The following is a 27,934-nucleotide window of genomic DNA, read 5'->3' as shown; positions in this document are numbered from 1 at the left end:
AAACTTCATAGTTCATGATGACCTGCCGGTATTTGGGGCATCTCCACGTCGCAGGGAGGGCTCCCTCTGGCGGCTTGGGGGTATTGGCCGGGATAAGCTGCCGCCCATAGTCCACAAGAGTTAAAAGTTTTTATACATAAATGAAGAATGGCTACAATACAATTTCTATTCATTGTCCAGTTTCAACATTATAAATTACTCAACATGGGTTGTTCTGGTCACATGTTCAGTAATCTTCTTCCTTGCATGTGCTAATCAACATGCAACATGTCGCCTCTGCAGGATTTAGGACAGTCATGGAGTTATCATTTAGAAGAGTATACAAACAGTAGCAAAAAGTGTGATTTCTATTAAATAACATGAAGTTCTGTATTTTCACACATTCTTGTTTATCATGGCATGGAGTGATAAAGTGTTGCATCGTAGTGTGACAAGGAAGTTAGAATTTCACTGTACACCTGATAGTGCTACTGCAGCTCATCAACGACAAAGAAGAGGTCACCTTGGATGATTACTCAGTTATAATGAAAGTCATCATGCCTCTGTGTACCACCCATGGAGTCTGGGATGGTCGTCCACTATGAATGCCACCGTTTGTAAAGATGGGCACAGTGAACTTTGACAAAGGTGATGGTGTTTCACTCTGATTTTTCAATCAAGGATATAGACCTATGCTCCAAGACTTTGGGTCAGATTGGAAATAAGGATTTTCAAAATCCAGCGTTTGAGGGCTCAGCACTAGAGTAATAAAATATCAAACCCTACTTTTAACGCAGACAAATTTGGGATGCCAAGGAATTTAACTTTTTGCGATTGAAACTGGAACTGAGAGGTTAGATGTCTGCTACATTTTAGGGCCTGCATCTTTTACAAGTGCTGGCCCACCTAGTTAATGTACGGAGTAGGAATGAGATGCAAATTTGGGAAAAATGACAGGAGACAGGCAGGGGAAAGAGACAAAAGGTAAAAAAAAAAATCAATTGAGAGAAGCAGGCACAATGAAGTAGTGAGAGTTAGACAGTGAAACACTGAAGAAATGAGAGTTAGAGTGAAGAACAGGAAGGTGGTACTTTCTTTAATGTTCAAAGACTTACAGCAACAAACAGCATGCTACGGAAGGGCTATTTCCTAGTTTAAGATGATTTCTTTTCTACCTGATAAGAGGCATTGGGTACATTGCCCAGAGGGTTGTCATTAAAATATAAAATGGCCCGACTACGAGCTGTCTCCTTATTGCATTGTCTACTTTGAATCCATTCGCACCCCTAATTAGAGCAGGACTGATTAACTTGTCTACAAAAAATAAAATCAAAAAGGCACAAACAAGCACAATAAGAAGATTGCAGAGTTTCAGACGTCCTCACTTTGCCCGTCACTGCAGGGTGGTGACATCCCGTCTGGAGCATCTGAGATAGAGATCTCAATTTGTTACAAGTGCACCTCCCTTCACAGATCAGAACCCAGAGGACTGGTGCCAGACCACAGTACATAAACAAGCTTATTTATCTTTGACATGCATGTGGGACTCTCATTCACACACTCACACACACACACACACACACACACACACACAGGGTTAGTGCTGGGGAAGGTTAGGCATTCAAATGTAATGAGAAAAAGAGCATAAGCAGTCCTCCTTAAACAGTTGTCAAGCTGGGCCTGCATCTAGCAAGCTTCCCATTTATCCTCTTTGTTCCTTACATTATCCATTATTCAATCAGCTATTTGTCATTCCGCTTCATTCCTGGAAGCAGTTGACCAGTCCTGGGTCAGAGAATATGGCAGCCAAGAAGATCTCAGCCACCTGTGGGCTCAATCCCATAGATCAGTACAAATCGAAGAGACAGGTAAAGAGAAAAGCCCCTCAGCTGCCTTTGTTTTCATCTTCGGCATGGTCCTAGGAAAAAAAGTCTTGACATCTGCAAATGTTAGTGCTGGCCCTGGAGATGCAGAGAAGTGTTTCTTATTCCTTCTGGGTGCACAGAATTTGGGTTAAATTACACTACAGAGACATTTGTTCTCAGCTAAAAAGGCAACAGGGCGGCACGGTGGCGCAGTGGTAGCGCTGCTGCCTTGCAGTTAGGAGACCCGGGTTCGCTTCCCGGGTCCTCCCTGCGTGGAGTTTGCATGTTCTCCCGTGTCTGCGTGGGTTTCCTCCGGCGCCGGTTTCCTCCCACAATCCAAAGACATGCAGGTTAGGTGGATTGGCGATTCTAAATTGGCCCTAGTGTGTGCTTGGTGTGTGGGTGTGTTTGTGTGTGTCCTGCGGTGGGTTGGCATCCTGCCCAGGATTGGTTCCTGGCTTGTGCCCTGTGTTGGCTGGGATTGGCTCCAGCAGACCCCCGTGACCCTGTATTCGGATTCAGCGGGTTAGAAAATGGATGGATGGATGGATAAAAAGGCAACATATAGGAGGGTTAAAACTAGGGAAAACACAAAAATCAGAGAATCAGAGAACACCAAGAGGAACATCCTGCAGCCCCCTCAGGCCTTCTCTTCATAGAGCACCCCTTCTACACATCAGTGGTAATTTTCATTCATGTTGGCTTCCTGAATGTCATGTTAAGGCACTCACTTCTCAGTCCCCACCTCTCACCCTCCCTTATTATGCCATGGCCTTTTGTCCTGCTACTAGAGAGCCTTTATGTCACCTCCTCATGTAACTCAATGTGGCCTGAGGCCTTTTTAACTAAACCCCCATATTCCCGTCACTAGCTTGAACAATCAAGTTCTTCTTAACCCTACTACTGTTATACCTGGGATAACATATTCATTGCTAGCTGCACATGCACTGTTCTCCTTGAATTTGCTTGTCTGGTTTGAACTTTAGCTATTAATGGAGTGGCTGTTTAAACAGCATTTGTGAATTTAAAGCAAGCTGAATACAGGCTGTCAACATAAAGCAGAAAAAAGGATAAAGTGATACTGAAGCATATGAAGGTGACAAGGCTGCTCAACCTGCAAACTATAAAGCCTCTTGTGGAGATGTATAGAATGACTTTCAAAATATCCTGCATTGAAACTCCAGGATGCAAGGCAATTTTATTAGATAAAGCTGATCCCCTGCTGAATTTCAGCCTGTTCATAGTTGGTAGCATTGCTAGCTGTCATTGTGACTGAGCCCAACAGACGTGCACAGTAACTCATCCAGCAGCACAGACTGAAACCAAACTAAAGGCAGCATAAATGGTCTGATGTCAGTTGTGATGAGCTGCTTGCATTGTATATGAACATGTAATTCAAAAGCCTGAAGTTTAAATGTGCTGGTTCACAAAATGCTTAAGTGAAATGCCTTATGGATAGTACAATGTTTGACAAATTAAGAACTTGTGATGCGCTAATAAAATTACTTATGAATATGACAGATTCTTTTGGTCTTATTGAGCATTAATCAAAGATTCACAAGCCTCATCCTGAAATATGCAATACTGAGAGACATATTACATTCACTTAAATTAAAAAAGTGATGCTGTTTTAGTGGAGCACATTGCAGAGAGATACATAACCACTTAATTGGTGCTTTGTAAGTGTTATTAAGACCAAAAGAAGCCTTTTGTAGAGTATTAATTCATAACAAATGCGTTACAGATATTAATTAAGCTAAACTATTACCTTGCATTTATACTTAATTGATATTTTATATCAAGCTATATTGGGGCTTTATGGACTATCTACAGTACATCCTAAAGTTACTTAAGGTATTTCTATCCAACCCAAGTAAAGACTATGTTAATATCTTGTTACATAGCACTTAATAATACAAACATTATAGATAGGCCCTGCTCAGAAGTATTATTGCTCTTTACTAAATTTGTAAGACAAAGCATGCATAGCAGTAGCTGACAAATGCAGCACATACCCCTAGGTTAGCCCCAATTCCAAAGTCAAGTTCCACAAGAGTTTAATCAATCCATCTTCCAGTACTGTCTTCTAATGCTCAATGCAGCCAGAATCTTCTTGCTGTTCTGCTTTCAAGAATGATTGGCTCATTGAATAGCAGAAAAGATGGACATTTTAATTTGCAACAATCCATCTGAGCACCTCTTGAGACTTATTTATGTTTCTGGAGTGAAGGGATGAGTCTTCAAGAAATCTCAGGCATTTGCACTTAGTCACGTAGCACAGGGTTGTGGACAAATGCTGTTTAGAATTACCTGCTTGTTATTGTGCTGTGTGATGTGGTAACAGGAGTGCTTAGGGGCTTCCTCGAACTTGGCTCAACTCGGCCTTGTTAATTACTTTGCAAAGTAGGTGATGATGACCCTCGGTTTGACCAGACTGATTGATCAACAAAAGTTTTTTTGGCTGTTATGTAAGCTAAGTTGATAGTTTATTTCGTTTAATTTGGTTACTTCAGAAACTGAGGGTAAAGCTTGTTTGCTTGCTTACTTGGTTACACTAATAACTTTGCCATGAATTGTTCTGCTCACATTGTTTTCTTTTAAATAGCTGAAAGCTAGGCATAAACGTCGTCACTGTCAAGAGTTGAGAACTGGTAGATGGATTATTCATATGTACTATGGGTTAGCACCTGAAGGCACATCCTACCTGACCCACCTCAGGCTGAGGTCACAGATAACTACTCAGGAACATCGTGAAACAAAAGTTAAAGAATTTAAAATGGCAAAGTCCTTCAATCCAGCCTGACAGAGTCAGACCCAAGGCAGAATCCATCGTTATCGCAGGCCACATTCCAGGCTAGTGATTAGTGATTGTTATTTTAGGTAAGACATCCACAAGGCACAAGAAACCCCTACAAAGACAGTTATCAGACTAAGATTTGATCCCAACATGTGGGAGCTCTGAGGCAGCCATGCTAGCCATTGCACCAAACAGTTTCCATTCCCCTATGGATGGATCAGAACCCTGAAATGGACAGAGAAGCTTCAGAATGTATTAACAGCATTTCCATATGGCCCTGTCCATAAACCCAAATAAGGATGCCATAAAAATAAAACTTAAGTGATGGTACTAAGACACATAATGATAGATATCAGAAAAGCAATAAAATACACGAAAGGCCTAACAGCTCTAATGGTGTCTACCCCAGCAGGTGTCACAGTCTCTTTCAGTATTCCTTTCACTTCTCCTTGCTTTTGCTTAACTTGTTTGTCTTGTGCGCCACTCAGAAGGCCTTTCAGCCTTTTAAAGCCTACTTGGCGTTTACCACCAGACCAACCTCAAAATAATATCATGAGCAACTGGGACATAAGAATTCAGCTCTCTTTTGTTTTCTTATTAGCCTTAAACATTGAACCCAGGACAGTTTCTGGATTGTCTGTTGAGTTCTAAATAAAGTAGGACCCGAGTGCTTCTTTACCTAAGAGTCAACCTAAGAGACATAGTCAAGCTTCCTTCAAGCTCTTTCAGGCCTCCTACATTTTGTAGAACTATTTAGTCCCATCTGAGGGACACTAACTGTAAATTACAGGACTACTGCATTTAGAGACCATCTATAGTTAGGGCAGCACTCAAGGATATCTTATGCTCAGTATGATCTGATTAGAGGTGAAATATGTGACAAACTCCATTAGATTCTGTCCTGGTCTGACCTCCATTCTCACCTACATGAACTTTCTTCCTGCTCTCACTGACTAGAAAAGTACTCATTTGAAATCCAGGACACCACTGGGGTGGGATAACAGATGGCTTTGCATGCTAGCAAGGGTTTTAAACAAACCAGGGTATAACATGAATATAGAGTTCAAGCTTCCAATCAAGAGAAAAAGGACATACCACCAAGGAACAAGATGCCACACAAAGGAAGGAAGGTCACCAGCAGCAGGTTAGAAACTGGAGGCATCACCAAAAGAAACATTCCAGGCTGACATGAATTTGGTTAACAAGGACTTAACCAAAGCAGATACTACTGTGGAACAAGCTCCGGACACAGAAAGACGAACATTGATTTGTCACCCAACGCACACATTTATTTACACTAATATCTACAGTTCAAGTGCGCAACCCAGTGCAGTAGCACCAACAACCCCAAAGTCCAGGCATCTCTCTCCAATGCCTCTCTTCTTCAAGCCGCCTCCACTCCTCTCCAGCAAGACTTTGTCCACTCCTCACCCGACTCCAGCCATCATATGGAGGGAGGCGGCCCCTTATATACATGCCCGGATGGGCTCCAGGTGCTTCCCGACACTCCTCCACCGACACTCCCCTGTGTGGCGGAAGTGCCAGCTGCGCATCCGGAAGCACTCCAGGTGTCCCCGGTCTTCTTCCCCCCAGCACTTCCAGGTGTGGTGGAAGTGCTAAGGTCCAAGGCTCTCCAGGCAGCGGAGCGCCCCCTGGCAGTGACCACGGACCGCTACAGGGTTGAGCTTCCAAGCTCTGCATCTGTGGTCCCCAACGCAACCAGGGCGGTCGCCCCCTCGTGGTCTGGAGGAGACACAAGCCCTCCTCCGGTCCTCTTGGGCATCCCGGCTAGGTACCAACCCCAGCCTCATGCCACAACTTAAAAAACGAAAGCTGCATAGCACAATGCTTCATTGTAATAGGTGTTGAGATCTTCAAAGTACAAGAGGCTGTGGGGCCTTGAAGAGAGATTTTTCTCAAGCTTCTAGAACACAGAAAGAAAGTTCACCTAGAAAGGGGGGCAGCTCTGTCTAGTAAAGGTCAGTAAAGTAAGGAGTAATTCTGAGTGTCTGGCCCTTAAAATTAGCAGCGGGGTTCTAATGTGCATTGGAGTAATGAGGCCACCAGGGGGCAGTGAAACCTGATGACAGTTCTAATTAGATTTAACTCCAAAAGCACAGTACATCTCTGCTAGAATTCCATGCATATAACAACAGGGAAATTTTTGGACAGATGAAAGCAGCCTAAACAAATTTAAAAAATATGAAGAATGAGGTGGATATGCAGTGGATAAGCAAGGGAATGGTGATAGTTTATTTTTTATGTTGCCACCCTTTAATTCTCTTTCCTAAATATATTCATTTGTACATTTCGGTGTCCTGACATTGTTTTATTTTAGGTTATCAACTCATATAGTGGTGCATTTCACCACTCTGGCATGTTATGCCACATAATTTTCAAATTCATATAATGTGTGTTATCATCTGACCAAAATGGACAAAACTGCTAAAAGCCCAATCAATATAAATATGAAATGTTTTGTGTGGCTTAGGCCTTTTGGCGATTTTGCCAATTTCAAACAATGAATTAATGTAAATAGGAAAACAATGTCCAAAAAAAAAAAAGTAAACTTTAAAAATTAGCAAAAAACATTGAAATCCACAAGATACGGCAGTAGAGAAAAGAATGGTGGCAAAATTAGACGCCATCCTGAAAAATTCTTTCCATCCCCTCCAGAAGGCACTCTTTTGGAGCACTTTTAGCCACAGGTTCATTCCTCCATTGTGTGCTAAGTGCCTCTTGGGGGTCTTTTCTGCCCATAGCTCTCAGACAATTCATTGTTTCCTCCTGACATCCCAGACCAAATACTTATACTTTAAGTTTATTTAAAAATTTCTGCACAATATACTATCATTATTTATTTATTGATTGATTGCATTATTGGTTCTGTGAGTTTTCATCTCTGTTTTTATGTTTCTTTTGCTGCATGCATCTAAATTTCTGCTTGGATAAATACAGTTTATTTAATGTAATCTAATCTACAAAATTCAAATATTCACCAAACTAAAGTGAAAATATAAAAAAAACTCCAAAATGCAAACAAAAAAAACCTCACAAAGTACTAAAAGAAATAAATGCTTCAAATGAAATACAACAAAAAGTCAACTAAACTAAAGGCTAAAGTCCACACATCTAAAAACATCTATCTTAAAATCCAAAAACCGTAAGGGGGACCGTCATGGTTTACTCAAACTCCTTGTTATTTCTGGTTGAAGAGAACCGAGAAATCCCCGGTACTTTGCTGGGGAACTCCTGATATTGAAAGTTATTTTCTAATTATTTCTCCATATGAGAAACTGGAGGGTACCAGTCCCACCCAGGAGGAAGAGCAAAACCCTGGAAAGCCCAGTAAAGAATAGAAAAGCCAGACCTACCTCTTCTAGTCAAGAACCAAGCACCATAGGTAAAAGGAGCCCTGGAAGAAGAGATGGTAGTTTACTTCTATAAAGGTATTCCAGCCTATGCAGTTGCCCTGTGCCACTCTTCAAAAAATTCAGTCAGAGACTTATTGACCTCCTTAGAGAGGATTATTAAAATACAGAGAGAAGACTCAAATAAAATCCTATTTGTGTTCATCACATAAAAAAAATGTTTTCTCCTTAGCCTTTGGGCATGTGTTCTCTTCCCTCTGGTCCATGCATCCCACAAATGTTACAATGTGAAAACAATAAAATAGTCATCAGACCACAAACCTGTCAAAAAGGCAAAAAAGGTAGTCAAAGAACTCCACTACAAGAGTTAATGACACAGCAAAGTAGCTATGGAACCAGGGCTCTTAAATTTGACTTTCAGCTAAATACTGATTGAATCAAATCAACGCCCGAAAGCCCAAAATGGGCAAAAGATGGGATGAAAGAGTTGTATCAAGTCACTTCCCCCGGCAGAGCTGATCCGATTATAAGGTTACAATCTCTAGAGGTGCAGCAAATATTAAAATAAACAATCTGGAGACATGGTGGACCTCTGACACAAATATATATGACACCGACAGAACAAGCTGAAAAACGTGAAGAAAAAATTATTGTAAGAAATTATTATTGTGAATCAGAAACACAAAACCATGTGATCTAGTTACAAAGTTCCCTCACTTTCAACCCCAATACAAGACAATTCAGAAAAGAAAGATTACAAAACAGAACTACGGGTATACAGTGAGTTTGGGAGAAAAATGCCCTTTAAAATACAGTTAAAAATGAATTACAAAATGTCTATTAAATCAGATGGACTATCGAGCAATTCCTTACGAAGTTAAAGAGAAACAATCCTCCTGCCATATCATCTCTCAAAAAGATAAAGAAAACCAGCTCTGCTCTTCAGGGCACTGCTTGTTATTTCTTTCCTTCGTTTTTTCCAAGGACCCAGATTTACCTGTTGGCGACCTGCAGGTAGCAAAGTGAACAGAGAGACATCACAAGACAAAATATAAACCAAGGGCAAGCCAAGGAGTGGGGAGAAAGTCTAAAAATAAAAAATTAAACAACAAAACAGAACTACAGTTCTGATAAGTCACAGTCATTTTTCCTTTCGACAATTACCCATCTAAAACATGAATTTGTTCTTGTAATAGTTGTCAATGCTTTTAATGACCGTTGCACAATTTCCCTCTGTTCCCTAGGAGGATGTACTGCAACATGCATGCAGGTAGAAACGGTCGTCCGTCAGATTTCACTTTGGCCCTTTGTTAATATTCACGTTGGTATCACCCAGCCAGATGGTAACTCTTTGGCAGAGTTTCACTTCAGATGTACTCATGAAGTGAAGCACAGCGTAGAGAGATCACTGGTGGTCATTTTTAATTGCGACACTTTGAGTGAGACAGCTGAAGGGCTGTCAGTGTTAGGAATTTGGAGATCATGAGAAAATGCCCTTTATTCGATTAGAAAGACAGAGGATAGGTGTGGCCGGGGAAGCAAACTTCCTTTTCATCATGAAAATGATCATTTGCCTTCATAATTAATTTATATAAGACAGCTTTAAAATTAAATATTGGGGCAAAAGAGAGCTGGACTACTATAACAGAAAAATAGAAAACACCTGGGATGTTTTGAAATCTATTCATGAATATTTTTTTACGTTCATATTTTTTTCTGTGATCCTTTTAATTTTATAGGCCAAACATTCTCTGTTAAATATAGTGAAAAGTAATAGATACAACAGTGAGTCAAAAGTTTTATACATTAAAATTCATAATTGGTCTGGCATACAAACACAAAATTAATCAGTATACAATATTTGAGCTTCATTAAAAGTTTTAATTTCCCCCTTGGGACAAATAAAGTATAATCTAATCTAACAGTTATGAAATTAGATCAATCAACTACAAACAGATCATAAAAAAAAAATATTTAAGATTGCAAGATTTCTGGAAGAAAATTAATTTCTATACAAAACCAGTTTTACATACATAGAGAATATCCATCACATTATTAGAAAGTCCAGAGTGGTAAGCACACCTTTAAAGACATCAATTTGTCATTCATCCGTTTTTTCTCATCCTGCTCATTAGGCAGCAGAGGCATCCATCTTATCCAGGAACCGATCCTGAATGAGGCACCATTATAAGGCACACTCCAGAAAGGCAAATTAAGAGTCTCAATCAAGCCATATCGTTTGGCACATGAGAAGAAAGCTGGGATTCTAAAGAACACACATGTTGGCAATAGGGAGAATGTACATCTCTGTATAGATGGTGATGCATCTAGGACTAGTATAGTATTTAGATTTTTTGGAAACATGACGTGGTTGCATTAATCACAACACTGTTTTGCCACTGACTTAACTATCAGTAAAATAAAAAAAAATGTAAATATGTAAAAAGACAAATATTACCCATTATTTATATTATGATGGCCTTCTAATGGAGAGTACTTTAGGGAAGCAATGCTTTCAAGGATTTATAACAACGTACTTCTTTAAGAAAACCATACTAAACCTGGAGATTAGTGAAAGTGAAGAATCATTTACTGATTAGGAGACAGTGAAAATCGGGACCAGAAATTAGAGAACCCAATTTACTGAAAGTATTCTAGTATTCCACCTGAAGTTAAGCATGCTCAGGCCCAGCCAGAACTTGAATGGGAGGCCATCTAGGAAATGTGGGTTGCTGCTGAAAGAGGTGCTGGTGAGACCAGCAGGGGGTGCTTACCTTGTAGTCTAAATGTGGATTCCAATGTCCCAGTGCAGTGATGGGGACACTGAGCTGCAAAAATGGCACTGTCCTTCAGATAAGTTGCAAAACCAACGTCCTGACTCTATGTTGAAGATCCCTAGGCATCCTTTGTAAAGAGTAGGGTGCATCTCAATGTCCTGCCTACATTGCCCATGACAGCCTCGTCCATTCTGCCACCCTAATCATCCCCTGTCTCTGACTGGCTAACTATCTCTCATCCCTTAACCACCTAACAGCTAATGTATGGTGAGCATACTAATGCAAAAGTGGCTGCCTTTGAATCGTCCAGCGGGTGCTACACATTAATGGTGGCTGAAATGGCTCCCCACTCACTGCAGCACTTTGAGTAGTGAGAAAAGCACTATAAAATATAAATAATAATTATTATTATTATTATCCATCCATCCATTTTCCAACCCATTGAATCCGAACACAGGGTCACAGGGGTCTGCTGGAGCCAATCCCAGCCAACACTGGGTGCAAGGCAGGAACTAATCCTGGGCAGGGTGCCAACCCACCGCATTATTATTATTATTATTTTTATTATTATTATCTTGAAGATCAGGCTCTATTTGAAAATGTTTTCTATAAAAAATTCAGCTGATAAGCCCCCCAGTTTGCTGTCTTCCCTTAAATATTTTCCAAAGTGATTAGGTTATGGTTGATACATTAATAACTGTTCATTAGGAATACTTTTGTTTATTAAAGCATATCCTTTAATATGTCTCAAAACAACAATTCAAAATCCACCCTCTCACATAATCTGAACTGGCTCAGTCACCAATTTTATCACCGCCGTCAAATGCTTGACATCTGTCCACTTTAGTGTTTCTACATTATAACAAAATGAATTTGTAATTCATATTTTTTATACAAACTGAGGTTATAGTGGATATATTGGGTCCAAAACCATGTCTAAGTAAATATGCCCATCTCTAACATCTTACATGCTCACCTTTCACTAAAATAGTCGAAAACAAAACAAGTTTAAAATCAGAATCTTTTCTTTAATACACTGTTTTGTTTTGCCTGAGCACCAACCACCCACAAGCATCTTTCCTTCAAGAACTTAAAATTCAGACATTGTTTAACACAAGCAACACTCTTATACATTGTGGCTATCATTATGTCAATGGGTACATGGCAAATGCATTACATGCCTAGGAAACATGCAGCACCATGGCATTTAGACACAATAATATCACCATAAACAAAATATAGAAATGCATTATATCTATTATTAAACATTAGAAATAAATTAGTAATGCATTCATGACATACCAATATTCTAACCTGCTGTTTCAGTTCAGTATTGCTGGATGCTGGAATCTAACTCAGCAGGATCAGGTAGAAGGCAGTCCTGGACAGGGTACAATACCATGCAGGGTCCATTTACAAACACAACTGTACCCACATACTGAATGGAGAGTCTCCAGTGAACCTAAAGCTGCACATCCTTGTGAAGTGGGAGGACATTAAACAGGCAGTGTACTGCTTTAAAGGAATGCTGTCAAAGACATAGATAAGGGATAGATCAGAAGATGGAGAAGCAAAAAATGTACGTTAGAGGAATCAAGAATCAAAATGTTAATCAAAGAAAACCAAAGGTGAACTACACCCAATAAATAAAACAAAAATAATTTTAAAACATTTGTAAAAATTCTTGTAAATCATACATTCCTATCATTTTAAGCATGTTTTGATCTTGAATGCCAGGAAGAGCGCAGTGCAACTTTAAATACATTCTGGGTTGCCATGTCATGATATACATCTTTCCACAGCCTCTGTCACTGCTATCTGCACTAAAGCAAATCCAAAAAACAGTGTAAACAAAAAATATGAACCAAAAATATTAACAAGTCACAAAATAAAAATTGAATAAAAAAATGCATCATAAAACTAATTTCAAATAATCCCAAAACTTATATTAACATGTTAAAGAATGTCAAAAAACATTATAGGCATTACCTGAGCTCAGACTGGATCCACCAGTTCAGGAGCTGTAATGCAGCATTACAGACTACTACATCATCCCTTGTGGAAAAATATAAACACTTAATATTATTATTCTTTTATAGCTGTGTTACCTGCCTAAGATGGGTTGAAATCGAAGTCTACAACATACAGCAGAACTCAGCATTAATGTTTGCAGTGCACCATCTGTTGGAAAGTATTTTGTAATGCATGTTGTAATAAAATGCATTGCATTTCTCATTCGAACAGGTGGTGCATTACAAACATTTGTAGCATTACTATCTATATTTGCCCTGAAATTTCTTGAGCAAATTCTTATGTACAGTAATTAGTAATTACTAATGTTTTCATTGTTTCTTTAGACTATAGACATTTTAAACACATCTGCTTGCTAAGTTGGCTCTTACATTTGTTTTTTTACAACTTTTCTCTACTTCAGTAGGCCATCAGACAGATTTATGACAAATTATTAACGGTTTGAAGGTTAATTACAGAGCAAAGTAATCCCCCTTCATAAATTTCTCACACAGACACATGGAAGGCTTTTTTGTTGGTGTCTTTACAAAACACACCAAAATGAACGTCAAGTGTTTTGTCAACATCACCTGGGCAGGCCGCACACAGTGACAGAGGCTACCTTATACTTCACTTGGCTCTGCCTTAGCTCACGTTTGCTTCTTGCACTAAAATCATACGACTAATGCTCTTTACGACCGAAAGCCTTAGGGGTTCTGGAGAAGAATTCTGCAGGTATATGAAACAGAATAAAATACTGTTGCTATATTTTATAGCAATCTGTGTGACATTAGTATCTGACAGCAGAGATATTTCTAAAACCCATACCTACAAATATTAATATTTTGGAACTTCACAATCACAATCACTCTGAACCCATTAAAAGCTGTGTTTGGTACACTTCTAGATGGGCTTAAAGTGGAGAAGGACAAACAAACTGTAATTGCCTTTATCTCACTACTAACACATATACTTATCTTGCTGAACTGGAAGAATCCCACCCCACCACTTTTAAGTTGGTGGGTAACTGATGTTCTATACTGTTTGAAATTGGAAAAAATCTAATTGTCATTTAGAGGATCTATTCAAAACTTCTTTAAAATATGGCAGGATCTAATTAATAACATTTTAGAATAAACTTCCATTTCAGGGGAAAAGGATACTCTTTGTTTCTTGCTGCTTTTAAAGACTAGCTTTGGTTATTGGCTCTCCTCTCTTTCTCTTGGGTGGGGGTTGAATTTTGCTTTGTTAAGTTTGATTTGATTGTATCAGTAAAAAAATGAAAAAAAAGAAAACAGTATCTATAAAAATCAAAACACACAAAGCATGAGGCAAAAGCAATAGGACCACAGAGTGGCATGATAAGGAACATTAATGAATGCCTGTGACATTATTGAATATATAGGTTGGCCCATGAAAATGTAGCCTGATCTTAGTGCCATTTATAGTTATACTTGTAATAAATAAAGTTAGATTATAAAAGTTATTTTGCTATTTTATTATGTTAGAAAATATTATTAAGGAATGTTACTGACCACTTTAAAGGTTATGCTTAAAATGGTGTCCACCAGCAGCAGTTCAAAGTTTAATGCACCACAGCATGCCCATGCGGAGATAACATTCATGACAAACATGTCCGTTATGATAACTTTTGCGTTGACGTCTGAGGGTTTCTTTCCATGCAATTTGTAATATCTGTAGTATGGACTGAAGAACAAACTGAATGGTTTCTTGGTTTCGGTGCATAGCTGAAAGAGGTCAGAGACACCAGAAATAACAACAAATAAAATCCACTGTTCCAATGAATACAGCATGTCTTGTCAAAAGCAAGCATAAAAAATATTGTAACAGAACAAATAAAATAAAACCCTAAAGTCCTGCTGACACTAGAGTGGGCTCCATGCTGTGCGTGGAGCTACTTTGTTGTGCACCACCATGGAGAAGGAATAGCAAAGGCTGAATTTTTTCCTTGTACATGTTGTGCCAGTGTACTCTATACTGCAACACAAATACAGAATTTTCAGATTCTGAACATATCTTGATACTCCTGGAAAGGATGCTGGTTCATCACTGAGGCCATTCCCAGCACTCACACATGCTTCAAGACTCCAACAAGACCAATTCAGAAGCATGTCTTTAGGGACATGGGTAGAAAATGTTGAGAATGTATAACCACTATACAGACAACACGATGCTACATCCATGATATGGTATCACTTTCTACTTCACCATACTTAAAAATGAATTTATGTTGATTTAATGGTTCTTTAGCTATATAAATAAGCTCAGCATGTGTCTCTACCAGTTTGTACAGCAGTACAAAGCTATCCTAACTCATTTGATAAGAATGTTTTTTTCAAAATGTAGTTAGTTTAGACGTAAAATAAAATGCTAGAAGTAAATCAAAGGTTGTACTGCACTTGTAGCAGTGTCAATAGAATTGTCAGGTATGAGATGAGACTCTAGGCTTTCAAGTACTACTTCCTCTTAACCTCATCAAGCTCATTGAATTGTATGGCAATGCTATCCATGTGTAAGGAGGACTAAGATGAAACCTGAAGCATATCATCACTGTGATGTATACCTTTTTAAAACCCTGTTTAAAATTAAATCAAAGGTAGTATTTTCAAACTGAGACTTTTATTCTTTAATTAGTGGGTTTTTTCTATGCCAATATTTTTCCTGTCTGCCACTTATTTTGACTCCTTTTCTTGGGTGGGGGTTCTTATCATTTTTGAAACATCACCCAATTTACCAAATTCCCCACTACTGCTCCTTTTCCCGGATCAATCAATCAACATTTATTTATATAGCACATATTCATACAAAAAAATGTAGCTCAAAGTGCTTTACAAAATGAATAGAGAAATAGAAGACACAATAAAAGATAAACATAAGTCAACATTAATTAACATAGAATAAGAGTAAGGTCCGATGGCCAGGGTGGACAGAAAAACAAAAAACTCCAAAGGCTGGAGAAAAAAATAAAATCTGTAGGGGTTCCAGACCAAGAGACCGTCCAGTCCCCTCTGGGCAATCTACCTAACATAAGTCAAACAGTCCTCTTTGTATTTAGGGTTTTCATGGAAGGACTTGATGATGATGGTCACGTAGACTTCTGGCTTTCAGTCCATCAATGTTGGTGCATCATGATGCTTTGAGTAGGTGGTGGTGGAGCAGGTCGCCACCACAAAAAAACCGGAAAAAGAAACAGAATCCTCTCTTTCCATATGACTTGTTGGGATGCCATTGATAGAAGCCACCTTCAGAGGGTCACATCTGTGAATGACCAGGTTATTGTTCCAGTCATGAATATCCAAAAAAGATATGCTGGACCACAGCACCGACATAGTCCACCTTAATAGATTGCTTGAAGGAAAAAGAAATGTGAGCAACTGCAGCAATGGTGTTAAACAAACCAGGAGATATGCATACAATTGAGGAACTATGATGAAAGCCAATGTGTAAAATTCAGGGGACTGCTGACAAAGATCAAAGAGCTAAATCTAAAGGGAAGTTGAAACATGGATTGTCAGAAGACACGCTGTCACAAAAACTGAGGTGCTAAAACTGTCAACAAAGTTGAGAAGTGAAATGCTATGAGTCCTGAAACAGAAGGCATAAATATCTTCTTATTTAATACGCTACCGTGGCTGTTCGTTTGTTTGTCCAGGATTTTAAATCACCTGTAGCTCACAAACCATTTCACCTATTGACTTGAAATTTGGTACACATATATTACGTGACGTCTACTATCCGCTTTCGGGTTGATGATTTTTATTCCTCTTTTTATTTTATTTTATTTTATTGTAGAATCAACTCTTGGCAGTGCACAGCGGGGTGGTCATGTGGCGCATGCATATGGGCGCCGTTCTCATTCCCTACCACCTTCGCTAATCATTCTTGAGGCAGATTAAAGACTTAAGTGCCAGCCTAAGTGAAAAATTAAAGAAAATGTACTAAGTAATTGCAACACAAAAACTAACTTAATCAGTTTTAATGAGAAAAGATGCTGACGAAAGAAGAGAAGCAGCGGGCCGCTAGGATGGAGAAAAGAAGAGCTACTCAGGAAGCAGCAAGCGCATCAACCTCTGAGCAAATGAATGCTAAACAGAGACAGTGAAAGAGTCTGAAAACTAGGAATGCTCACGTCAAGTGTATTCACTGCACGTACACCATTACTGGTTTATAGAATAAAGACTGAAGATACGGTGAACCCATAAACTAGAGAATCAGTAGCCCAAACCAAAGAGTGAAAAAGTGATTAATGCTGAAGTAAGAATTTTCAGAAGTCAACAACCAAAAGGCATACTGCCACCAAAAATCCAGGCTCAAAACTGCACTATAAACTGAAGACAAGCTGCCACAAAAATTTAGGCTCAAAACTATACTGTAACCTGAGGTGAAGCTGTTGCCAAAATCTAAACGCAAGACTGTTACTGAAACCAAAACGAGAACTGCTGTGAATCAAAACTCGAAAGGATCACACTGAAGTTGATTGATAGTAGGATCTGGAATCTTGGATGCTGCACAGAATGCCATGCTGAGTTATCAAGTTGAGCATCCATGATGTAACACATAGTGCCCTTTGATGGCAGCCCCGAGACACAGTATGGTGTATCCTAGTACCACAGCCACAAAATGCTGTGATTACAAAATAGTGATGAGACATAATTAAAAATTACCAATACAAGAATTTTTTACTCATATATTACAAAATTATTAATTCAGATCACTTACACATTAATATTTCCTGCCTCCTAAAGAATCACAAGCAGCAGAAGTTCATAAGAAGCAAAAAAAGAATTAACAGAGGCCTAACATACTCATCATTTTGTATATTTGCTAAAAATCAAAGCACTAGAAAGGTGAAACTGAACTACTTAGTGGATTTATATTTGTGGTGCTTATATAATTTAGTTATATAACAAATTGACAAAATTACCATAAAAGAGAAACTATACATTTGTCCCTTCGGATGTGTGTTCTATGTTGGACTGGCAACCATTCACTAGAGCTGCCAGGATAGGCTCAAACTGACCCCAAAAGATACAATGCTGAATAATTAACTTTCTGCAAAGATTAGGTAAACTTACAGTAAATAATAAAAATAATTCATTACAAATTCTCTGACAGTGTGTGGATGGTCTGACCTTTGACTAAAAAAAAGTAGCAGAGTTGTTATAAGATAGTGGAACACAACCCTTAAAATAAAAAAGGACTGACTGAATCCAATTGATTCGAGCCAAAAGCTTACAAGAAAAATTGAAAGACTTCTGGCTAAAGAAAAGTTTAGCAAAACTGAAAATGAAAGATTGATGTAATATACAAAAAAAAGGGTTCGATCTGACGAGATGTAAAATTCTGTGAGAAAACTAAATAAGAACAAATAGAGAAAATGCATAAAGTCAAAGAACAAAACATAAAAAGGAAGCAGGAAAGGCAGCTGTAGAGCACAGCAAGCCTAATGCCAAGCAAGGAACTGTGGCTGGTAACACTGACTTAAAAATACATTTTTATTTGTAAATATTGCAATCCTCCATCTCTTAAGTTTGTTTGTTCTCTGCTCACATTGTTTTGTATTATTTGAAATTTTGGCCCAATTGCTTTCTCCATAATTAAATGTTTAGGGCTTTCAGGTGTCACTTAAGAGCCCTGGGTGAGGTATCTGCTGCCTTCATCTCAGGGTTGAGACATTAGCTTTTCTATGCTTTCATTGTTCAGCCCTCGTTTTGTGCTTTCCTGTCTTTTGTAAGTTATTGGTCTGTTGATCATTTTTGTTTTACTTATATTTGATTCTTGCTTTTGTATTTCTGAATTTACCTTTTGTTTTGCAGATTTTTAAAATACTCTTGCATTTTGATTTTATTGGAATTTATTTGGTTTATTTTGGGACTTAAAATGCATTGTTTACTTTTAGCCAGGAGTTGGGTGGTTTCTCTTTCTCTATTTGAGATTTTTAAATCTGAAACTTTGAAATTTCAATGTTAATCCATAATTGTGAGACATGCAATTGCAACAATTATACCTGAAGATCCTAATTTAAGTATATAATACTGCAAACATTACAATAAGTATAAACAAAAACTAAACAAGAGAATGGACGAACATTAGAAAATGTACAAAAAAGTTGAAAAACATCCATCAATCCATCCGTGCTCTTTATCAGCGTATCTAGGGCAGGGTCGTGGGGCAGCTGGACCCTATCCCAGAAGGCATCGGGTACAAAGTGCAGGGTGAACACACACATACACACTCACTCGGCCCAATTAGCCATGTCAGTCCACCTAACCACCTGGAGGAAACCCATACGGACACAATAAAGACTCAAGTGTAACATAAAGGAAGTATCCAGCTGTTGCTGATCATGCCTGAAACAAAAAAAGTGTTAGATGTATGTTGTACTTAAACAAAAATGAATGTAGACTAAACCATCCAGATTTCCTAACTTTCTGATCGAATTATTAAAAATTAGCTCAGATCATAGAATTAAATATTTAGTTTAAATCTGTTGTGAACTTAGGCAATGTGGCACAGTGGTTAAAGCTTTGGACTTCAAACCCTGAGGTTGTGTGACCCTGAGCAAGTCAGTTCACCTGCCTTTACTCTAACTGGAAAAAGACAAGAAATGTAAATAATTGTATAAAGGCGTCTTCCAAAATACATAAATGTGAATGTAAAGTTATGATCTGCTTGAAACTCGGCGCCCAGGTGTATTCTCACACCTAGGCCTCAAGGCATCTACAAGGCACAGAAACTAAAGCCAGCCATACCCCAAACTCAAGAAGCAGCCTATATGGCCCACAAGACCTAAAAGAGGTAAAGCTGGTAAACCGCAAATGGGAGAGAGGACCAGTGAAAAACCCCTAGCCCACAAAACAAAACAATGTTCACTTATGGTTAACGAATTTGTTTTCAAAAAACAAAAACAAGACAAAAAAAAAAAAGTATCAAAAAAGCTATGCCTAAAAAGGCAAACCTCAATGCAAACAAATTAATGTCAAACATCCAAGAACAAATCAAAAACTACAGTCAAAATATAAAAAAGATTTTTAAAAAAAGCAATTATAATAATAGGCATCCAAAACACGCAGTAGACATCAAAAATAATGCAACAGACAGGAAAGACAAAATGAATAGTAACATATGCAAAATAATACCTAAAAAATAGGTATTAAAGAAAGAAAAATAAAAAATACTTGAGCCAGGGATGATGTGTTCACATGCACATAAATCAGATGACTAAATAAATTAACAATAAGCTTTCTAATAAGCAAAGTAAAGATCTTATAAATTTCAGATAAAATAAAAATAGCAGCCTTTAACCTTCTCAATGTTCATCATTTGTCAAAGTAAGAGTGCAGTTACAGTATAGTCTGAGGCGTTAAGTTAAAAAAACAGATTTTGAGTTGGGAAAACAATTTACCTGTCTCTCCTTGCCTCACACGTTTCTTTCAAGTTTGCATATTCCTTGCAGCAACTACAAAGCTGTTTTTCATACTTTCCTTGTGTTTTATTGCTTAAGCTTATTGTAAAATAAACCCAATTAATACAATTCAAGGTTGCTGGGGGGCCTGAAGCCAAGCACTTGGTGTAAGTCCAAAAACAGCCCTGGAGTAGGCACCAGTTTATCACATGAACCATTCACACAAACATTAAAAAAAATCTTTATGGATGTGGGTAAAAAAAAAAAAACAGCAGGAAAATCTCATAAACATAGGAAGCATGGCCCACTCTGTGTGGACAATAACCTAGTAATGTATTCAAGTTCAGGGCATTGTGAGATGCCAGCACTACTTGCTGTGCCACCATGCTGACCGGGTTTACTTTTATTTCAATTCATTTTTGAGTAGTGTTTTTCACTGAGTGTAGGCTTGCATGTTTACAACTAGAATGTGATTACAATGAACTAATGTGTCAGTCTGCTGCATGGATACTGGCCAGCCTAAGCCACAAACTAGTGGCCTTTGGGTTACAAAGACATAAGTAGTTTCCCATCAGGTAGAACAATGTGAGATCTTTGGATGCGACAGCTCACCAGCTGCAAGCAGCACACTTCTGTGTGCATGATGTCAAGCTTAGTTCTCTCTCAGCCCTTTGCACCCATGTGTATTGCAGACGGTTACAACTACTAATCTAGAAAATATTTTTATGCCTTTCTTTACAGCTCAGCATTAGTCTTCTTCTCACCTTATCAGTCCACAACACTCCATTTTTGTTGATATTCCTCTGCTATTGGCTAGGTCTTATTCCCATTGAGCACACTACCGCTCACACAGCATTCATTAACTTTTACCTTCAGTTACAAAACAGCCTCATTTTGACCCTGTGATCATCAGAGGTGACTGTGTACAGAGGGTGCTCTATGTAAGAAAAGTCAGAGCAGACTATACTTTATGAGAAGGTTGGCATCCTTCAACATCTGCAATAAGATGTTGCAGATGTTCTACCAGACGGTTGTGGCGAGTGCCCTCTTCTACGTGGTGGTGTGCTGGGGAGGCAGCATAAAGATGAAAGACGCCTCACGCCTGGACAAACTTGTTAAGAAGGCAGGCTCCATTGTAGGATTAAAGTTGGACAGTTTAACATCTGTGGCAGAGAGACGGGCACTAAGCAAACTCCTGTCAATCATGAAGAATCCACTGCATCCACTTGACAAGATCATCTCCAGGCAGAGGAGTAGCTTCAGCGACAGACTTTTGTCACTGTCTTGCTCCACTGACAGACTGAGGAGATCGTTCCTCCCCCACACTATGCGACTCTTCAATTCCACCCGGGGGAGTAAATGCGAACATTAATTTTATTTTATTTTTTTTCATTTTTATTACTATTTAATTTAATATTGTTTCTTTGTATCAGTATACTGCTGCTGGATTATGTGAATTTCCCCTTGGGATTAATAAAGTATCTATCTATCTATCTATCTATCTATCTATCTATCTATCTATCTATCTATCTATCTATCTATCTATCTATCTATCCATCCATTTAGACTCAAAAGAGAAACTAAAGCTTGATTTAAGGTTGTAAGGTAACACTTTGATATCCTTTCATATTTTTTTTTGTGGAACGAAGTATAGCCAGCAGATGCTTTTGTGATTCTGGAAATATTTAGAATATTCATATTACAGGCGCTATCAATGATTTTGATAGACGCAATAGTGAATATGTTTGCTAATTATACCCAGTAAAATGCGTCCTGTTATATATTAAGTGTCAGATGATTGCCTTATAATTATAAAATGCTTCAGTAATGAGGCTCCTAATATTTCTTGGGATTGGCTCAAACTGACAAAATTATGTGCCAAAAGAAAAATTATCTGATAAGTGCTGTAATTTGACATGTACATATACTGCAAGACGAACATGGGCATGTCATTTCATTTGCGCCACTCACAGCTTTAAATAAACCTAGAAGCCTTGCTTTATTTGTTTGCAAGCCTGTGCTAGTTGTCTTAACCCTTTACACTGGCATGTAAACTCAGTGGCCATCTAGCCAAGTGGCTGTGGATAATGGAGTTTGTTCTTTTTTTTTCCATGTCCACACTTGGTCTCCCTAATTTCTGAATTTAGCTCCCTGAGTGTGAGTGTGTCGTGCTAGGGCCGAGTATCATTAGTGAAGGATCTGGTTCTCTGGAAATTGGATAAGCAAATTCAGAAAACATGGGATGGAAATTCAGCCCTTTGCACTATTTTCTGCTCAGAATGTTTTATTGAGTTACACTTTTTGATTGCATTTGGAGAAGAAGTGCTGATCTAGTTGCTGTCTCTTTTAGAGCAGTGCAAACTATGAATAATTTTGCTGAGTTATTGCTGAGTTTATTCTGCTCACTTTCTATTTATATATATATATATATATATATATATAGTAATATCCCTTCCCAGACAGGCAAATAAATCCTGCAGGCAAGTGGTGGCAATTAATTGTTTTTATTCACTCTTCTTCCTACTTTTTAACAAACCGAGCAACAACAACGTAGTCAGGACAAGAAGCAGAAATAAACAGCAAAACACATCCCACACAAAAAAAAAACCCAACCCACATACAAGCACCCCACCTTCCCAGCACCCCAGAGGCTGTTTTATTAAGAGTGGCAGTTGTTTCTGCCAGCCCCCCCCTTTTTTTTCTTTTAACTATTTATAATTAAACACTCTGCACAGTGGCACTTTCTTTCCCAGATCGTTACACTGCCCCCCACTAGCTCCTTGCCCCCGAGGACACTTCAAAATGTTGATAACGAGCTGGTAATCGGATGACTCGTCTGGGCCGCTCAGGACGCGTGACGTCGTCTGTAGAAGGCATTTTTGTTCCCACCATCTCCAGCGCTGAATCAGGCTGTTCTTGGTTTACATCCCGGTCGGCTGGTGCTTCGATCCTTTCATCAGCACAAACCCTTCCCCGGTAAGGCACCAACCGATCTTGATGCAGAAACACCCGACGTCCCCTTGGTGACATCTGCACCCAGTACACTACTTCGCCCACGCGCTCGAGCACTTGGCAAGGGCCCACCCATGCACTGTCAAGTTTGGGGGAGTGACCTTTCTTCCGTCGGGGACTATACACCCACACTCGGTCACCGGAGGAGTACGGGTGTTCTCTGGCTCTGATGTCATAATGCCGCTTTTGGGTAAGGCCAGCCTTGTGCAGATGGTCCCGTGCGAACGCGTGAGCCCTGTCAATTCGGTCCTGAAGACAGCGGGCATAGTCTGGTCCAGACTGATGTTCTTCCCTTTCTGGTGGCAAACCATACTCGAGAGAGGCTGGGGTTCTCAATTCCCGGCCCAGCATCAACATGGCAGGGGTGCACTGCGTAGACTCCTGGACCGCTGTCCGGTATGCCAGGAGAACCAAAGGTAGTTGCTGATCCCAGTCGCGTTGGTCCTTGTTTACCACCATAGCCAACTGAGCTGATAAAGTACGGATGAATCGCTCGGCCAAACCGTCGCTCTGGGGTGAAGCGGGTGGTGCGCTTTTCAATGTGTAGCAGATCGCACACATGATGAAAAACTTTACTTTCAAAATTACGCCCCTGGTCTGAATGGAGTTCTAGCGGCATGCCAAACCTACTAAACATGCCTTCAACTAGGGCAGTAGCCACGGTTTCCGTATCTTGGCTAGGAATAGAGTATGCCTCCGGCCACTGGGAGAAATAGTCTACCCCAACAAGGATGTACCTATTTCCCTGACGTGAATGGGGAAAAGGCCCCAATATGTCTATTCCAACCCGCTCCATAGGCAGACCGACTTGATATTGTTGAAGGGGGGCAACGGCGGCAGTGATCTTCAACATCTTGTCGGCACCGCCCCCAGTAAAACATCTGTCGGAGCCACTTCAGCGTCTTACTAACCCCAAAGTAGCCAGACCCCACACCCCCATGCACCGACTTAAGAACATCATCCTGTTTCCCCTTTGGCACTATCACCTGCCAAGTGATCTCTCCAGTGGCAGGGGCTCGCCATCTTCTCATCAGCACCCCATCCCGAATGGTCAAATTGTCCCACTGGGCCCAGAGACCCTTAACAGTCATATCCTCTGGGGCTACCTTCTCCCAACTAGGTCGGTGATTGTCTGTCATCCAGGCTCTAACTTTCTTTATCTCTGGATCCTGGTTCTTCCAAAACCCCCAATCGCATTGTCTCTTAGACAGCGCTAACACTGAGCAACTGTGTCTCACCTCCCCTGTTCGCTCTCGGTCCTCCTGACGGCGGCAGCAGTCACAGTTTGTCTGAGCACATGGCCTGCGGGATAGCACATCTGCGTTGTGATGTTGACCCCCTGCCGATGTTGGATTTCAAACTGAAACGACTGTAGCCATTCCAGCCACCTTGCCACTTGCCCCTCTGGCTCCCTAAAAGACATTAAGCATTGTAAAGATGCATGATCGCTGCGCAGTGTAAATGCAGTCCCTTGTAAGTAGTGTCGAAAATGCCGGATTGCTTCCACTACTGCCAGGAGCTCTCTCCGTGTGACACAGTAGTTTCTTTGTTCTTTGCTTAGGGCTCGGCTGAAATAAGCAACTACTCGTTCTCCCTGGGAGTATGGTTGTGACAAGACGGCACCTAGACCTACATTGCTGGCATCCGTGTCTAAAACAAAAGGCAGGGCAGGGTCAGGTGGGGCTAAGATGGGAGTCTGGCATAAGGTATCTTTCAAAGCTTGGAAAGTGGACTGTTCCTCTGCTCCCCAGTGGAAATACTGACCCTTCTTTGTTAGCCGGTGAAGGGGAGCAGCCACCGTAGCGAACCCAGGAACAAAGCGCCGATAGTAGGATGCCAATCCGAGGAACCCCCGGATTTGCCCTACATTAACTGGAATCAGCCAGTCGCAGATCGCTCGAGTCTTGCTGTCTTCTGTGGCCACCCCCCTTCCACTTACTCGGTGTCCCAAGTAGGTGACTTCTCGGTGCAGCAATTAGCACTTATCAGGGTGTAGCTTAAGTCCTGCTTCTCGCAATTTCGCTAGTATAGTTCTAAGGGAGTGCAAAGCAGTTTCAAACGTGGGTCCATGTGCCATCACATTGTCCAAATATACCAGGCAACTGGAATGAGGGATGCCCGAGAGGACACGGTCCATTAGCCGTTCAAAAGTTGCTGGCGCATTGCACAATTCGAAAGGGAGCACTTGAAACTGCCAAAACCCACCCCCGGTTGAAAATGCAGTTTTTTCCTTGGCTTCCAGGGCTAACTCCACCTGCCAGTAGCCACTTCTCAAATCTAGCGTGGAGAACCAACGCGATCCAGACACCAGGTCAAGGGCCTCGTCGATTCTAGGAAGCGGATATGAATCTTTTCGCGTAACTGCATTCAACCGGCGGTAGTCAACACAGAAACGACATTCTCCTGATTTCTTTTTAACTAAAACAACAGGGGAGCACCAAGGAGAATCTGATGGTTCAATAATGACAGAATTCAACATCTCAAGTACCAACCGATCTGCCTCGATCTGTCGTGCCAGGGGAATGTGCCGCGGATGTTGTTTCATCGGGTGCGCATCTCCCGTGTCGATGTGATGGTGGACGAGGTGAGTTCGCCCGATGTCCTTAGAAGAGGTGGCGAAACAGTCTCCAAATTCCTCCAATACATCCTTAAGTTGTTGTCGCTGAGGTTCCTTTAATACCTGGCAAATGACAATTATCTCCACAGCCCAGCTGTCCCACTGGGATCACCGAGTCGTCCCAGCCTGCATTTGTTGCCAGTTGCAGCAGGACTACTAAAGGGTCCGGAAATGTCCCGCTTACTCCGAACCCTGGCCGTTTCCCGACATTTCTCTGGAGCCCAGAATAGTTGCTGGACGGAAAGGACAAAATCGACGAAGATGCCTGGGTTGGCCACAGCACCAGCAAGTAGGTGGTGTAGCGGCCGTAGCTGATGTTCTCATAAGGTTTAGTCCCACCGGGGGAGTTCCTCCTGAGGGTTCCTCTCCCAGACACAACACATAGTCGCGCGGTGGCTGGCGGCACATCCTTACCCGCTCCCTCTCCCGACCCTCTGTACAAGTCGATTCCCCCTCACATACCAATTCAAACTCTACAGCCCGCTCGAGGGCTGCTTCTAGAGTTGCTGGTCGGGCAAGTTGAGCGTGGTGGCGCAACGCTTTAGGTTCAAGTCCATGGAGAAATGCGTCACGTGCCAATTCGTCCCGGACCCTGCGGGGGAAATGTGCATAGGCTCGCCCCACCAGTCCCTGCACTTCAAAAGCAAATGTTCCTAGACGTTCTCCAGACCTCCGAGTTCATTCGTGCAGTTGCTTTTGCAGTACTAATATGGTTTCTGTCCTCCCGAAACGACGCTCAAAGGCCTTTAAAAGCAGCCCTAAGTCCGTTAAATCCTCCCACGGAACATCGTCAAGGATTTTCAAAGCCTCCCCTTCCAACGCCGCCACCAACTGCACTGCTCTATCCTTGACTCCCCACTTATTCGCCTCTGCAACAACTTCAAACCTGTTCCAAAAGGCTTCCCAGCTGCCCGTCCCGTCGTAGCGTTCCGGTTTCAACCTTGGTAAATCATGGCTTTCCCTCGCGCCTCTCGGTTCTTCATGTTTGACCTCGGGTTCTTCTTTGCACTGCAGTAACCACCAAGGTGGAGGGGGAAATTCTTTGTCCGCCATTTTAACGTCCTCTGTTTCTTGCAACAGCCGTCTCAATGGGATGCCTCGTCCCACTTCTGACACCAGTGTAATATCCCTTCCCAGATGGGCAAATAAATCCCGCAGGCAAGTGGCAGCAATTAATTGTTTTTATTCACTCTCCTTCCTACTTTTTAACAAACCGAGCAACAACAACGTAGTCAGGACAAGAAGCAGAAAAAAAACAGCAAAATACACCCCACACAAAAAAAAAAAACCCAACCCACATACAAGCACCCCACCTTCCCAGCACCCCAGAGGCTGTTTTATTAAGAGTGGCAGTTGTTTCTGCCCCCTTTTTCTTTTAACTATTTATAATTAAACACTCTGCCCAGTGGCACTTTCTTTCCCAGATCGTTACAATATATATATATATATGGTTGAAATACTGCCAAATAATGCAGAGTATGCGACACGTGTTTCACCCTAATTCTGGGTCATCAGGCGTACACACTCACTGCACCCCCTCTCGGGAATCGAACCTTGGACATCAGCGCTAGAGGCGAAGCCCCTTGCGTTGCGCCATGGCGTGTGGTTCGTTTATTTGACAGTATGAAGATCGGGGTAATTACATTCAAGGCACTCGTAGTCTGAATCACAATCTGATTGTATGGGTAGTTACCTATCAGGTAACGCTTGTGGTTGGTCAGGAAGTCGGCTAACATACTCTTTGCATTATTTGACAGTAAAACTATTTCAACCATTCTATGATCTGCTTCTCGCAACTGAAAGAGGTCACCGTGGCAGATGTTAGCCGACTTGCTGACCAACCACAAGCGTTACCTGATAGGTACAGTAACCACCCATACAATCAGATTGTGATTCAGACTACGAATGCCTTGAATGTAATTACCCCGATATATATGGTGGCAGTGTGCTTCTCAAACTCAGTCCTAGGGTCCCAGTGTGGCTGCTGGCTTTCACCCCAACAAACGTCTTCTTTTAATTGGACTGCTACCATTATGAAAGATGCTATTATTTCCCATTTTCTACATTTTACTGCCAATTC

The 27,934-nt window shown here is 40.7% G+C and overlaps 1 pseudogene; it reads right to left on the bottom strand.

Moving 5' to 3' along the window:
- Positions 1–22,997: 22,997 nt before the first annotated feature.
- On the bottom strand, positions 22,998–26,907 carry LOC120528750 (annotated as a pseudogene).
- Positions 26,908–27,934: the final 1,027 nt, after the last annotated feature.

Source organism: Polypterus senegalus, chromosome 4 (genome assembly GCF_016835505.1).
Source record: "Polypterus senegalus isolate Bchr_013 chromosome 4, ASM1683550v1, whole genome shotgun sequence".
Lineage (NCBI taxonomy): Eukaryota > Metazoa > Chordata > Cladistia > Polypteriformes > Polypteridae > Polypterus > Polypterus senegalus.
The sequence above is the reverse complement of the archived record's forward strand: the minus strand, read 5'-3'. Positions and strand labels throughout refer to the sequence as shown.